General features: G+C 31.0%; 1 protein-coding gene across 1 annotated transcript in view; it reads right to left on the bottom strand.

Moving 5' to 3' along the window:
- Nucleotides 1–17,206, bottom strand: part of LOC119609231 (long-chain-fatty-acid--CoA ligase heimdall) — a 48,627-nt gene extending 31,421 nt beyond the window's left edge. The window contains 1 exon segment of the mRNA XM_037963955.1: nt 17,012–17,206. The gene's annotated coding sequence lies outside the window, so the exon portion shown is untranslated.

Below are 17,206 nucleotides of genomic sequence, written 5' to 3'. Positions count from 1 at the left end.
TCTATAGTCTAGTCTATAGTCTAGTCTATAGTCTAGTCTATAGTCTAGTCTATAGTCTAGTCTATAGTCTAGTCTATAGTCTAGTCTATAGTAGTCTAGTCTAGTAGTCTAGTCTATAGTAGTCTAGTCTATAGTAGTCTAGTCTATAGTAGTCTAGTCTATAGTAGTCTAGTCTATAGTAGTCTAGTCTATAGTAGTCTAGTCTATAGTAGTCTAGTCTATAGTAGTCTAGTCTATAGTAGTCTAGTCTATAGTAGTCTAGTCTATAGTAGTCTAGTCTATAGTAGTCTAGTCTATAGTAGTCTAGTCTATAGTAGTCTAGTCTATAGTAGTCTAGTCTATAGTAGTCTAGTCTATAGTAGTCTAGTCTATAGTAGTCTAGTCTATAGTAGTCTAGTCTATAGTAGTCTAGTCTATAGTAGTCTAGTCTATAGTAGTCTAGTCTAGTCTAGTCTATAGTCTAGTCTATAGTAGTCTAGTCTATATAGTCTAGTCTATAGTAGTCTAGTCTATAGTCTAGTCTATAGTCTAGTCTAGTAGTATAGTCTAGTCTATAGTCTAGTCTATAGTCTAGTCTATAGTCTAGTCTATAGTCTAGTCTATAGTCTAGTCTATAGTCTAGTCTATAGTCTAGTCTATAGTCTAGTCTATAGTCTAGTCTATAGTCTAGTCTATAGTCTAGTCTATAGTCTAGTCTATAGTCTAGTCTATAGTCTAGTCTATAGTCTAGTCTATAGTCTAGTCTATAGTCTAGTCTATAGTCTAGTCTATAGTCTAGTCTATAGTCTAGTCTATAGTCTAGTCTATAGTCTAGTCTATAGTCTAGTCTATAGTCTAGTCATAGTCTAGTCTATAGTCTAGTCTATAGTCTAGTCTATAGTCTAGTCTATAGTCTTAGTCTATAGTCTAGTCTATAGTCTAGTCTATTAGTCTATAGTCTAGTCTAGTCTATAGTCTAGTCTATAGTCTAGTCTATAGTCTAGTCTATAGTCTAGTCTATAGTCTAGTCTATAGTCTAGTCTATAGTCTAGTCTATTAGTCTAGTCTATAGTCTAGTCTATAGTCTAGTCTATAGTCTAGTCTATAGTCTAGTCATAGTCTAGTCTATAGTCTAGTCTATAGTCTAGTCTATAGTCTAGTCTATAGTCTAGTCTATAGTTCTAGTCTATAGTCTAGTCTATAGTCTAGTCTATAGTCTAGTCTATAGTCTAGTCTATAGTCTAGTCTATAGTCTAGTCTATAGTCCAGTCTATAGTCTAGTCTATAGTCCAGTCTATTTCTATAGTCTAGTCTATAGTCTAGTCTATATTCTAGTCTATATTCTGTTAAATTTTTTCCAAAATAGAAACAGTTTTTTCTTAACAAAAGTTTTGCTATTATAGCAATACTTTTACTTGTTTTTATCAAAAGTGTTGCTATTATAGCAACTGCAGATAAAAGTTTTACTATTATAGCAAACTTCAGCAAATTTTTGCCAATTTTTGAGAATTGTTAACGTATTAAATTTTCATAAAGTGTACTGCGGCAAAATTTCAATCTAAAAGTTATAAATTTCAAAAGATTAAGAGGAACTGTTTGTGGCGGCTGTAGATTAGTTTATTATCTCGTATCAAAAAATAAAAGCTGTGAATATAATGATTTTTATTAAACAATTCTACTGATAACAAAACAATTGTTGTACATTAAATAAATGTTAATAAAAAGCTATTTTATACACCAAATAAAATATGATGTTGTGATAGGTTATGACGACTACAATAATGATGATGATGATAGTGATATTAAATACATAAAAATACATTTAAGTTGGTGATGTATAATAAAATAAAATGTGAAAGACAGCAGAAGTGGGTAAATAAATAGCACTGTTGGTAAATTTTGAAATTATATTTTTTAGAATTTACTATTAAGAAATATCCTCAGACATTTTGGAATTAACTGTCGTTTGTAGTTTTCATATGTTTTTACTAATTACTTTATGCTGGCTGTTACCATTCTTATACATACTCAACTAGTATAACATTATTTTTGCCAAACTCAAACCAAACATTAAATAATTTCAGCTTTATATATGATGTGTTTGTGTGTCTGTACTTAAGTATGTATTAAATATTTTGTTTTGTGCAAAGTTTCTATGTTGCAACACCGTTCTATAACATGCCACATAGATTAAACATAAACTACGGCTATAATAACAAGTGTTTTTACCCCACAATAATGCTTGTGTGTCCAACAAAAGCCCAAACAACAAATTACAGAACAAAAGTGTTACAGTGCTGGTCAAATGTTAAATGATTTACAGAAGAATCAGTCACTTTTGTAATATAATGAATGAAATACATTTGTTGGATCAGCTTGTTATAATTATAGAACATAAGTTGTGGCATGACTTTACATGACTCCACTTTTGAACTGCACTGTATATAACACGTATTCATTCATAGTTCAAGTATTGTAACTCTCTATTAGTCTCGTGTTTCTAAATGACTGAATGAATGTACATATGAATGACTGAGTTGTTAGCTGGAATGAAGTCATGAAGTGTGTGAGGGAAAATTCATATTTCAGGCATCATGTATGTTCGAGTATTTGAATTATTTGAAACTTATAATACTTTGTAATAAGTATGAAATACAATAGCTGCGTATACATACATACATACTTATATATGGTCTGCAAATGATACACATACATACATTAATACTTTTATAAAACGAATAAAAAAAACAACAATAAATAATACTAGAAACAACAAGTGTATAAAAACTACACACTAACTGTTATACATACATATCAGTATACAAGTTTATATGTTTATATATAAAGCAGTGATTGGCACTCCTAACTATATAAGACCGAAGGAAATCAGATACAACTCATGAGATTCAAAGCAAGTAAAAATGTTGCATGTGACCACCGTAAATCTTCTGCATTCATCAACAGAACAAGCGAATATTTCTGATCAATAGAGAAACTTGTGTAAGCTAATGTTGTCCCCAGATCCAGATCCTCAAAGATCTTAATATAAAAGACAGATGGACAAAAGTAGTAAGATTAAATTTAATAACAATCCGAAATATATACACTTTTTTAACCAGATCATCTTCTCGAAAGATATAAACAAATTTAGCTTTAAATAGCATATCAACTTTTGAAACTCTTTATGGCGACCACTGATAACTATGTAACTTAAAAATCTGTATACGTATATGTATACACTTGTAGTACTCATATGTATGCCCATAATCGTATACTACATACTTGTAGAAAAAAATATACATATGTATGCTTAAATGTTATTGTTTATAAAAGCTAACTAATAACACAACAACAACAACAAATATTAAGTAAAAACATTACACTCGGTAAGGTCGAATTATAAATACCCAACAACAAAATCTAAGCAAAAATTTCAAATAGTATTTATATACAAATGATCAATGGGTTAGTAGCTAACAACTAGAAACTGTTCCACTGTGACTGACAAATAGTATAAACTAGAACCAATTAATTGCTTCAAAAATTAAATTTTGAGTGAAAATATTAAATTTTAGAGAAAAATTTCATTTTAAGGGAAAAATTTAATTTTTAGTGAAAAATTGAATTTTTGTTGAAAAATGAATTTTTACTGAAAAAGTTAATTTTTAGTGAAAAAAATGACTTTTTGGTGAATAATTGAATTTAATGAAAAATTTAATGTTTAATGAAATATTGAATTTTAAGTGAAAATTTTAATTTTTAATGAAAAATTTAATTTTAAGTGAAAATTTGAATTTTAAGTGAAAAATTTGAATTTTTAGTGAAAAATTGAATTTTAGTGAAAAATTTAATTTTTAGTGAAAAATTTAATTTAAGTGAAAAATTTAAACTGTTCCACTGTGACTGACAAATAGTATAAACTAGAACCAATTAATTGCTTCAAAAATTAAATTTTGAGTGAAAATATTAAATTTTAGAGAAAAATTTCATTTTAAGGGAAAAATTTAATTTTTAGTGAAAAATTGAATTTTTGTTGAAAAATGAATTTTTACTGAAAAAGTTAATTTTTAGTGAAAAAATGACTTTTTGGTGAATAATTGAATTTAATGAAAAATTTAATGTTTAATGAAATATTGAATTTTAAGTGAAAATTTTAATTTTTAATGAAAAATTTAATTTTAAGTGAAAATTTGAATTTTAAGTGAAAAATTTGAATTTTTAGTGAAAAATTGAATTTTAGTGAAAAATTTAATTTTTAGTGAAAAATTTAATTTAAGTGAAAAATTTAATTTTAGTGAAAAATTGAATTTCAAGTGAAAAATTTAACTTTTAGTGAAAAATTAAATTTTTAGTGAAAAATTGAATTTTAAGTGAAAAATCTAATTTTTAGTACAAAACTGAATTTTTAGTGAAAAATTTAACTTTCAGTGAATAATTGAATTTTCAGTGAAAATTTATCAAAACTGAATTAAAAGTGAACTAGAAGTTAATTAGAACTGATCTGGAACTCAACTAGAACTGATCTAGAACTGAACTAGAACTGAACTAGAACTGAACTAGAACTGAACTAGAACTGAACTAGAGCTGAACTAGAACTGAACTAGAACTGAACTAGAGCTGAACTAGAACTGAACTAGAACTGAACTAGAACTGAACTAGAACTGAACTAGAACTGAACTAGAACTGAACTAGAACTGAACTAGAACTGAACTAGAACTGAACTAGAACTGAACTAGAACTGAACTAGAACTGAACTAGAACTGAACTAGAATTGAACTAGAACTGAACTAGAACTCAACTAGAACTGAACGAGAACTGAACTAGAACTGAACTAGAACTGAACTAGAACTGAACTAGAACTGAACTAGAACTGAACTAGAACTGAACTAGAACTGAACTAGAACTGAACTAGAACTGAACTAGAACTGAACTAGAACTGAACTAGAACTGAACTAGAACTGAACTAGAACTGAACTAGAACTGAACTAGAACTGAACTAGAACTGAACTAGAACTGAACTAGAACTGAACTAGAACTGAACTAGAACTGAACTAGAACTGAACTAGAACTGAACTAGAACTGAACTAGAACTGAACTAGAACTGAACTAGAACTGAACTAGAACTGAACTAGAACTGAACTAGAACTGAACTAGAACTGAACTAGAACTGAACTAGAACTGAACTAGAACTGAACTAGAACTGAACTAGAACTGAACTAGAACTGAACTAGAACTGAACTAGAACTGAACTAGAACTGAACTAGAACTGAACTAGAACTGAACTAGAACTGAACTAGAACTGAACTAGAACTGAACTAGAACTGAACTAGAACTGAACTAGAACTGAACTAGAACTGAACTAGAACTGAACTAGAACTGAACTAGAACTGAACTAGAACTGAACTAGAACTGAACTAGAACTGAACTAGAACTGAACTAGAACTGAACTAGAACTGAACTAGAACTGAACTAGAACTGAACTAGAACTGAACTAGAACTGAACTAGAACTGAACTAGAACTGAACTAGAACTGAACTAGAACTGAACTAGAACTGAACTAGAACTGAACTAGAACTGAACTAGAACTGAACTAGAACTGAACTAGAACTGAACTAGAACTGAACTAGAACTGAACTAGAACTGAACTAGAACTGAACTAGAACTGAACTAGAACTGAACTAGAACTGAACTAGAACTGAACTAGAACTGAACTAGAACTGAACTAGAAACTGAACTAGAACTGAACTAGAACTGAACTAGAACTGAACTAGAACTGAACTAGAACTGAACTAGAACTGAACTAGAACTGAACTAGAACTGAACTAGAACTGAACTAGAACTGAACTAGAACTGAACTAGAACTGAACTAGAACTGAACTAGAACTGAACCTAGAACTGAACTAGAACTGAACTAGAACTGAACTAGACTGAACTAGAACTGAACTAGAACTGAACTAGAACTGAACTAGAACTGAACTAGAACTGAACTAGAACTGAACTAGAACTGAACTAGAACTGACTGAACTGACTAGAACTGAACGAACGAACTAGAACTGAACTAGAACTGAACTAGAACTGAACTAGAACTGAACTAGAACTGAACTAGAACTGAACTAGAACTGAACTAGAACTGAACTAGAACTGAACTAGAACTGAACTAGAACTGAACTACGAACTAGAACTGAACTAGAACTGAACTAGAACTGAACTAGAACTGAACTAGAACTGAACTAGAACTGAACTGAACTGACTAGAACTGAACTAAACTGAACTTGAACTGAACTGAACTAGAACTGCGTGAAGTGTCTCAATCTACATTTTTAACATCATGTTACCAAACCAATCTTTAACGCAACATATTCCTGCAATATGTCGGCATGCGGGTATAAAAAGTGTAAACTGTTGAAAATTTCTATGTGTTTGCATATCTTTATGTGGGTTTGTATGTTTTTTTTTTTTCATTCAGACTAACATTTGAACTAAAAAACAAAAATGTTGTTAGAATTTCTGTCTGCCTGTTATTATTGCAAAATCTATATGTATATAGAAATGTGTATTTTCTCTGGTTCTTTTGTTTAGAGAAAACAAAAAAAAAAAAAAAACAACAAATTTATATTGTTTATTATTATTTCTCTATATATTTTTGTACATTATTTGTTTTTCCATAAAGTTTTTCCTTTCCTCAGCCTCTAAAATTTACAACAATTGTTAAAATTCAATTATTAAAACTAATACGAATAATAATTGAAGTTTTGATGGGGGTGAGGATTGTATTATAACAACCAACAACTACTACTCATGTATTTATTACAATTTTTTTTATTGATTTAGTCTGGATAAGGGGCTGTAAAATTCTAAAGAGCAGGGTGTTAGGACCACAAAACAAATAGGCTATAAAATACAAAGGATGTGGGTACTTTTAGGCATAAATATAAATTCTATATTAACAGTTATTTAGTTTCCTAGTAGATTGATTTACTACCCAACAATTGTTGCCAGCTTGGGTATTGTTTGTTATTTATTGAGGCTTAAATTAATTCGTTAAACTCATCATCATCCAATCATTCATTCACTCACATCACTTGTGATCCTGCCTGCCAGCTTTTAAAACTTTAAATTTATTTTTCAGTTAGTTTTTGTTTTTACTAAAATATTTTATATTTATATAAATTGGTTTATATGTGCATAGAAATATTTTGTTGTGTAAAATATATTTCCCACAGAAAACAACTTCAGTGTTTATCTTTTAGTTCTGCTCTACTGTTAGTAATTGTTTAAAATATTTATTGTTAAAAACTTTTGTAGAAAAAATTTTTTAAATAAAATATTTAAATATATAAATAAATTTATTTAATTTATTATAAATATTTTTTGGTTAAACAATGGAAATGATGTTTTAATAAAAACAATAATTTGAATAAAAAATTAAACAAAATATTTATGAATGTAAATGAAAATTTGACAAATGACAAAGTGGCTGGTGGCAAAATGATAAAAATAACATAAAAGAATCACAGTATGTAAAAAGGATGCAGCAAGGATACTAACAGTTTTCTACTTTAATGGCAGTTCAGATCTAGTTCAGTTCTAGTTATGTTCTATGTTCAGTTTCTAGTTCAGTTCTAGTTCAGTTCTAGTTACAGTTCTAGTTCAGTTCTAGTTCCAGTTCTAGTTTCAGTTCTAGTTCAGTTCTAGTTCAGTTCTAGTTCAAGCTCTAGTTCAGTTTCTCAGTAGTCAGTTCTAGTTCAGTTCTAGTTCAGTTTCTAGTCAGTTCTAGTTCAGTTCTAGTTCAGTTTCTAGTTCAGTTTCTAGTTCAGTTCTAGTTCAGTTCTAGTTCAGTTCTAGTTCAGTTCTAGTTCAGTTCTAGTTCAGTTCTAGTTCAGTTGTTCAGTTCTCTAGTTCAGTTCTAGTTCAGTTCTAGTTCAGTTCTAGTTCAGTTCTAGTTCAGTTCTAGTTCAGTTCTAGTTCAGTTCTAGTTCAGTTCTAGTTCAGTTCTAGTTCAGTTCTAGTTCAGTTCTAGTTCAGTTCTAGTTCAGTTCTAGTTCAGTTCTAGTTCAGTTCCAGTTCAGTTCTAGTTCAGTTCTAGTTCAGTTCTAGTTCAGTTCCAGTTCAGTTCTAGTTCAGTTCTAGTTCAGTTCTAGTTCAGTTCTAGTTCAGTTCTAGTTCAGTTCTAGTTCAGTTCTAGTTTAGTTCTAGCTCAGTTTAGTTCAGTTCCAGTTCAATTCTAGTTCAATTCTAGTTCAGTTCTAGTTCTGTTGTAGTTCTGTTCTAGTTCTGTTCTAGTTCTGTTCTAGTTCTATTCTAGTTCTATTCTAGTTCTGTTCTAGTTCTGTTCTAGTTCTGTTCTAGTTCTGTTCTAGTTCTGTTCTAGTTCTGTTCTAGTTCTGTTCTAGTTCTGTTCTAGTTCTGTTCTAGTTCTGTTCTAGTTCTGTTCTAGTTCTGTTCTAGTTCTGTTCTAGTTCTGTTCTAGTTCTGTTCTAGTTCTGTTCTACTTCTGTTCTAGTTCTGTTCTATTTCTGTTCTAGTTCTGTTCTAGTTCTGTTCTAGTTCTGTTCTAGTTCTGTTCTAGTTCTGTTCTAGTTCTGTTCTAGTTCTGTTCTAGTTCTGTTCTAGTTCTGTTCTAGTTCTGTTAGTTCTGTTCTAGTTCTGTTCTAGTTCTGTTTCTAGTTTGTTCTAGTTCTGTTCTAGTTCTGTTCTAGTTCTGTTCTAGTTCTGTTCTAGTTCTGTTCTAGTTCTGTTCTAGTTCTGTTCTAGTTCTGTTCTAGTTCTGTTCTAGTTCTGTTCTAGTTCTGTTCTAGTTCTGTTCTAGTTCTGTTCTAGTTCTGTTCTAGTTCTGTTCTAGTTCTGTTCTAGTTCTGTTCTAGTTCTGTTCTAGTTCTGTTCTAGTTCTGTTCTAGTTCTGTTCTAGTTCTGTTCTAGTTCTGTTCTAGTTCTGTTCTAGTTCTGTTCTAGTTCTGTTCTAGTCTGTTCTAGTTCTGTTCTAGTTCTGTTCTAGTTCTGTTGTAGTTCTGTTGTAGTTCTGTTCTAGTTCTGTTCTAGTTCTGTTCTAGTTCTGTTCTAGTTCTGTTCTAGTTCAGTTCTAATTCAGTTCTAGTTCAGTTCTAGTTCAGTTCTAGTTCAATTCTAGTTCAGTTCTAGTTCAGTTCTAGTTCAGTTCTATTTCAGTTCTAGTTCAGTTTTAGTTCAGTTCTAGTTCAGTTCTTGTTCAGTTCTAGTTCAGTTCTAGTTCAGTTCTAGTTCAGTTCTATTCAGTTCTAGTTCAGTTCTAGTTCAGTTCTAGTTCAGTTCTAGTTCAGTTCTAGTTCAGTTCTAGTTCAGTTCCAGTTCAGTTCTAGTTCAGTTCTAGTTCAGTTCTAGTTCAGTTCTAGTTCAGTTCTAGTTCAGTTCTAGTTCAGTTCTAGTTCAGTTCTAGTTCAGTTCTAGTTCAGTTCTAGTTCAGTTCTAGTTCAGTTCTAGTTCAGTTCTAGTTCAGTTCTAGTTCAGTTCTAGTTCAGTTCTAGTTCAGTTCTAGTTCAGTTCTAGTTCAGTTCTAGTTCATATCTAGTTCAGTTCTAGTTCAGTTCTAGTTCAGTTCTAGTTCAGTTCTAGTTCAGTTTCTAGTTCAGTTCTAGTTCAGTTCAGTTCAGCTCTAGTTCAGTTCTAGTTCAGTTCTAGTTCAGTTCTAGTTCAGTTCAGTTCTAGTTCAGTTCTAGTACAATTCTAGTTCAGTTCTAGTTCAGTTCTAATTCAGTTCTAGTTCTGTTCTAGTTCTGTTCTAGTTCTAGTTCTGTTCTGTTCTGTTCTAGTTCTGTTTAGTTCTGTTCTAGTTCTGTTCTAGTCCTGTTCTAGTCCTGTTCTAGTTCTATTCTAGTTCTGTTCTAGTTCTGTTCTAGTTCTGTTCTAGTTTTGTTCTAGTTCTGTTCTAGTTCTGTTCTAGTTCTGTTCTAGTTCTGTTCTAGGTCTGTTCTAGTCCTGTTCTAGTCCTGTTCTAGTTTGTTCTAGTTCTGTTCTAGTTCTGTTCTAGTTCTGTTCTAGTTTTTTTCTAGTTCTGTTCTAGTTCTGTTCTAGTTCTGTTCTAGCTCTGTTCTAGTTCTGTTCTAGTTCTGTTCTAGTTCTGTTCTAGTTCTGTTCTAGTTTTGTTCTAGTTCTGTTCTAGTTCAGTCCTAGTTCTCTGCTAGTTCAGTCCTAGTTTAGTCCTATTTCAATCCTATTTCAGTTCAGTAGTTCAGTTCTAGTTCAGTTCTAGTTCAGTTCTAGTTCAGTTCTAGTTCAGTTCTAGTTCAGTTCTAGTTCAGTTCTAGTTCAGTTCTAGTTCAGTTCTAGTTCAGTTCTAGTTCAGTTCTAGTTCAGATCCAGTTCAGTTCTAGCTCAGTTCTAGTACAGTGGTAGTTGAGTTCTACTTCAGTTGCTTAAAGCTATGTCTATTACTTTCTAATAGCATCCTCTCTATTTATATTCCATTACACAAAACAAACTTTATTCTACAAAACTTTATCCATTATCTCTACATAAACTTTTCTGCAGTACAATCAAATTTACATGAAGTTTTAGTAAAACAAAATATATGAAATTTATTCTAAATAATTTATTGTGTTGTATTGTTTTTTTTATAAAATTGAGAAATTTTAAATAAATTATTTTATATAAAATTATATTTAACAAAAACTTTTGGTAAAAATTCTATAAGTTAGAAAACAGGCTCGAAGGACCAAACAGCAGCATGTTTAAAATAACAAATACAAGCAATAGAAAATTTTGTTTTTGCTCTTGTTCTTTTTTTAAATACATTTTATTTTTTATACGCTCTAACTACAACAACACATGCCACAAATATAAATATCTATATATATGTATATAGGTTATGTAAGTATTTATTTTAAAATCCCATTCCGTTTTCAAACTACTAACAGCATAATACTGGGATTTGACAACAAATACATAAAGAGTAATAATATAGGAATGGTTAGCAGTTTGTATTATTTCCCTTGGTATTTTTAGGACTAGAAATTTGTTTGGAAGTCTATCATACGCATTTAAAATATGTATTTTTGTTTTATTTGTTGCATATACATATATATATGATTTCGAAACAAGCGCCGCCAGCTGAAAAGGAGTTAATTTTTAATGCCCAACATTTGTAAATTTTTATTAATTTAATTATTTATATAATAATGCAAAAATATTTGGTTTTAATTTGAAAGATTTAAATATGTTGTCATATTATAATTAAATATATTTTACAAATTAGTTGGTAAAACGACCAAAAAAAACAAGAAATTTAAATAATAATCTGCATTGGTTCAGCAATCTTCAAAAGTATGAGCACTGCTAGAACAAATGAACTAAAATCATACTGGAGCCGAATTAGAACTGAAGTAGAACTGAACTAGGACTGATGTGGAACTGAACTAGAATTGAACTAGAACTGAACTAGAACTGAACTAGAACTGAACTAGAACTGAACTAGAACTGAACTAGAACTAAACGAACTGAACTAGAACTGAACTAGAACTGAACTAGAACTGAACTAGAACTGAACTAGAACTGAACTAGAACTGAACTAGAAACTGAACTATAACTGAACTAGAACTGAACTAGAACTGAACTAGAACTGAACTAGAACTGAACTAGAACTGAACTAGAACTGAACTAGAACTGAACTAGAACTGAACTAGAACTGAACTAGAACTGAACTAGAACTGAACTAGAACTGAACTAGAACTGAACTAGAACTGAACTAGAACTGAACTAGAACTGAACTAGAACTGAACTAGAACTGAACTAGAACTGAACTAGAACTGAACTAGAACTGAACTAGAACTGAACTAAACTGAACTAGAACTGAACTAGAACTGAACTAGAACTGAACTAGAACTAGAACTGAACTAGAACTGAACTAACTGAACTGAACTAGAACTGAACTAGAACTGAACTAGAACTGAACTAGAACTGAACTAGAACTGAACTAGAACTGAACTAGAACTGAACTAGAACTGAACTAGAACTGAACTAGAACTGAACTAGAACTGAACTAGAACTGAACTAGAACTGAACTAGAACTGAACTAGAACTGAACTAGAACTGAACTAGAACTGAACTAGAACTGAACTAGAACTGAACTAGAACTGAACTAGAACTGAACTAGAACTGAACTAGAACTGAACTAGAACTGAACTAGAACTGAACTAGAACTGAACTAGAACTGAACTAGAACTGAACTAGAACTGAACTAGAACTGAACTAGAACTGAACTAGAACTGAACTAGAACTGAACTAGAACTAAACTATATCATTGTGTTTTCATTTGTTTACTTTAGTTAAAGTGTTTGACACTTTAATCAAAAGCTATCTACTCTTTGAGCGGGTTACATTTTAAAACTACTTTGACATAACCAATTTAATCTCACAAACAAATCACTAAACATGATGTTTAATTTACTGAAGAAGTATTCAAAATAAAAGTGCAAAAAACAAAATACCTAGAAAATTTTATTTGCTACGAATTCATAAAACAGACAGAAATTATGTAAGTGAGTATGCAAGTATTACTTCGAATCACACAAGATTAAATGAATACATCAAATAGTTGCAGGTAAATAAAATCATAGAAGTACTTGCATATGAATGAATGTTCGTATGTAGTACGTTTTGATATTTTTCTAACATTTATCAAAGGTATTTTAACAGAACTACAAACGAATTTACTAGTGTAGTATCAGTACATATGTATGTATGTTTGTTGTTTGAACATGTGTTTTGATTTTACACAAATAAATATAATATATTTATATTTACATATGTACACACAAACATACATACATAAATACATATGTATGTAGGTATATTATATTATTTGTTATTATTTTCTTGTAGCTTTTTATTATACACTTGTATATAATATACAGATATGTGGTATGTTTGTACATGAATATGTCTATACTTATGTACATATGAATGCATGATATATGTTGTATTCTGTTACATTTTTTTCTCCATTACGATTTGCTTATTTTTCTGTTCGCCTGGTTGCGAATCTTGTATACAGTGTATATAGAAATATATGTATGTTAATCCGAATATGTATTGTGTTTAAAACAACCATAACAACCAAATAAATGGCATGAATATGTCCCAATTGTAACGGTGGTTGTTTTGAAAAAAAATTTATTTACTATAATATATGTATTACAAATCATAACTATAACTGAATTAGAAAAGACTAGAACAGAACTACAATAGAACTAGAACAGAACTAGAACAGAACTAGAGCAGAACTAGAGCAGAACTAGAGCAGAACTAGACACTAGAACGAACTGGAAACAGAACTAAACAGAACTAGAACAGAACTAGAACAGAACTAGAACAGAACTAGAACAGAACTAGAACAGAACTAGAACAGAACTAGAACAGAACTAGAACAAACTAGAACAAACTAGAACAGAACTAGAACAGAACTAGAACAGAACTAGAACAGAACTAGAACAGAACTAGAACAGAACTAGAACAGAACTAGAACAGAACTAGAACAGAACTAGAACAGAACTAGAACAAAAACAGAACTAGAACAAAAAAAACTAGAACAGAAAAAAAAGAACAGAACAGAAAAACAGAACTAGAACAGAACTAGAACAGAACTAGAACAGAACTAGAACAGAACTAGAACAGAACTAGAACAGAACTAGAACAGAACAGAAACAGAACTAGAACAGAACTAGAACAGAAAGAACAGAACTAAACAGAACTAGAACAGAACTAGAACAGAACTAGAACAAACTAGAACAGAACTAGAACAGAACTAGAACAGAACTAGAACAGAACTAGAACAGAACTAGAACAGAACTAGAACAGAACTAGAACAGAACTAGAACAGAACTAGAACAGAACTAGAACAGAACTAGAAAACTAGAACAGAACTAGAACAGAACTAGAACAGAACTAGAACAGAACTGAACAGAACTAGAACAGAACTACTAAACAGAACTAGAACAGAACTAGAACAGAACTAGAACAGAACTAGAACAGAACTAGAACATAACTAGAACAGAACTAGAACAGAACTAGAACAAACTAGAACAAACTAGAACAGAACTAGAACTGAACTAGAACTGAACTAGAACAGAACTGAACAGAACAGAACTAGAACTAACAGAACTAGAACAGAACTAGAACAGAACTAGAACAGAACTAGAACAGAACTAGAACAGAACTAGAACAGAACTAGAACAGAACTAGAACAGAACTAGAACAGAACTAGAACAGAACTAGAACAGAACTAGAACAGAACTAGAACAGAACTAGAACATAACTAGAACAACTAGACAGAACTAGAACAGAACAGAACAGAACTAGAACATAAACAGAACTAGAACAGAACTAGAACAGACTAGAACAGAACTAACTAGAACTAGAACAGAATAGAACAGAACTAGAACAGACAGAACTAGAACAGAACAGAACTAGAACAGAACTAGAACAGAACTAGAACAGAACTAGAACAGAACTAGAACAGAACTAGAACAGAACTAGAACGAACTAAACAGAACTAGAACAGAACTAGAACAGAACTGGAACAGAACAGAACTAGAACAGAACTAGAACAAACTAGAACAGAACTAGAACAGAACTAGAAAGAACTAGAACAGAACTAGAACAGAACTAGAACAGAACTAGAACAGAACTAGAACAGAACTAGAACAGAACTAGAACAGAACTAGAACGAACTAGAACAGAACTAGAACAGAACTAGAACAGAACTAGAACAGAACTAGAACAGAACTAGAACAGAACTAGAACATAACTAGAACAAACAGAACTAGAACAGAACTAGAACAGAACTAGAACAGAACTAGAACAGAACTAGAACAGAACTAGAACAACTAGAACAGAACTAGAACAGAACAGAACTAGACAAGAACTAACAGAACAGAACAGAACTAGAACAGAACTAGAACAAACTAGAACAGAACTAGAAAACATAACTAGAAAACTAGAACATAACTAGAACAGAACTAGAACAGAACTAGAACAGAACTAGAACATAACTAGACAGAACTAGAACAGAACTAGAACAGAACTAGAACAGAACTAGAACAGAACTAGAACAGAACTAGAACAGAACTAGAACCGAACTAGAACAGAACTAGAACAGAACTAGAACAGAACTAGAACAGAACTAGAACAGAACTAGAACAGAACTAGAACAGAACTAGAACAAACTAGAACAGAACTAGAACAGAACTAGAACAGAAATAGAACAGAACTAGAACAGAACTAGACAGAACTAGAACAGAACAACTAGAACTAGAACAGAACAGAACTAAACAGAACTAGAACAGACTAGAACAGAACTAGAACAGAACTAGAACAGAACTAGAACGGAACTAGAACAGAACTAGAACAGAACTAGAACAGAACTGGAACAGAACAAGAACAGAACTAGAACGGAACTAGAACAGAACTAGAACAGAACTAGAACAGAACTGGAACAGAACTAGAACAGAACAGAACTAGAACAGAACTAGAACAGAACTAGAACAGAACTAGAACAAACTAGAACAGAACTAGAACAGAACTAGAACAGAACTAGAACAGAACTAGAACAGAACTAGAACAGAACTAGAACAGAACTAGAACAGAACTAGAACAGAACTAGAACAGAACTAGAACAGAACTAGAACAGAACTAGACAGAACTAGAACAGAACTAGAACAGAACTAGAACAGAACTAGAACAGAACTAGAACAGAACTAGAACAGAAACTAGAACAGAACTAGAACAGAACTAGAACAGAACTAGAACAGAACTAGAACAGAACTAGAACAGAACTAGAACAGAACTAGAACAGAACTAGAACAGAACAGAAACTAGAACAGAACAGAACTAGAACAGAACTAGAACAGAACTAGAACAGAACTAGAACAGAACTAGAACAGAACTAGAACAGAACTAGAACAGAACTAGAACAGAACTAGAACAGAACTAGAACAGAACTAGAACAGAACTAGAACAGAACTAGAACAGAACTAGAACAGAACTAGAACAGAACTAGAACAGAACTAGAACAGAACTAGAACAGAACTAGAACAGAACTAGAACAGAACTAGAACAGAACTAGAACAGAACTAGAACAAAACTAGAACAGAACTAGAACAGAACTAGAACAGAACTAGAACAGAACTAGAACAGAACTAGAACTGAACTAGACTGAACTAGAACAGAACTAGAACAAAACTATTCTGCAATAGCAGCATTAGAAATATTTCTCTTCATATTTCCAAGAATATTTTTCTTAAATCAAAATGTTAATTTTATTAACACGTTTTTTGCAAAGACCGCAAATGAAACTGATTTTCTTACCGATGAGACATTAAAAAAATTGAATCACATTTTCAAAATTAAACTATCGTAAAATAAAGAAAAATAAATAGTGCTATTAAACAAAGTTCAACCATACGATCAATACTTTTAAAAATACATTACTATTCTTTGAAAAGTGTTTATCTTATGATGCATCTTTATAGGAATGAGAAATGGCATTTTAATGAATTGTATTATTAAATACAACAAAAATGACGAAGTACACTTAATTATATAAAATCGATTTCTATACATTACTACAAATCTATTCTCGATAAAACTGACAATACGATTTGTCTTATGACTTGTAGTATTACTATTTTATACTAATTTTTAGGTCAAAGATTTCTACTGTTGCAGACATTGAATGGGAGTTTTAAAAAGGATATACAACCCATGATAAACTCTTGTTAACTTATTGCTCAGTTTCAACACTTCCATTAGCAAATCATAAATATATCCTTACTTTTTGTACCTGTAGTATTTTTTGTTGAAGTGCCAAGGTATTTTAAAACATTTTATTTAAGTTAATTAATTCGCATTATACAAAGTATTTGCTAATTTCAACTACCTGCTCTACAACTAATTGCAGTATTAATATATAAGTATTAAACTGAAATTATTGTCATACAAAGTCTATAAAAATACTTATTAATTTGAATGCAAAAAATTATTATCAAAGTACACAAATACAAACCAGTTTAAACTGTTCACTCTTCTTGATTATATTCTCTACATTCAGAAATTTAACTTCAAGACCTTAGGCACTTCCTCTGGATTCTTCCTTTATTCTTAACAAATTTTATAAAAATTATTTCTCTATACACTTTATTTAAATTAGATTTATAAAACGATTAATGATTTTTGCCGTTAATTCTGGTTGACTGAGTTA

This window comes from Lucilia sericata, unplaced genomic scaffold (genome assembly GCF_015586225.1).
Source record: "Lucilia sericata isolate MDLA Ls3-8-SP2 unplaced genomic scaffold, ASM1558622v1 Contig000950F_arrow, whole genome shotgun sequence".
Classification (NCBI taxonomy): Eukaryota; Metazoa; Arthropoda; class Insecta; order Diptera; family Calliphoridae; genus Lucilia; species Lucilia sericata.
This window is presented reverse-complemented; position numbering and strand designations above follow the sequence as displayed.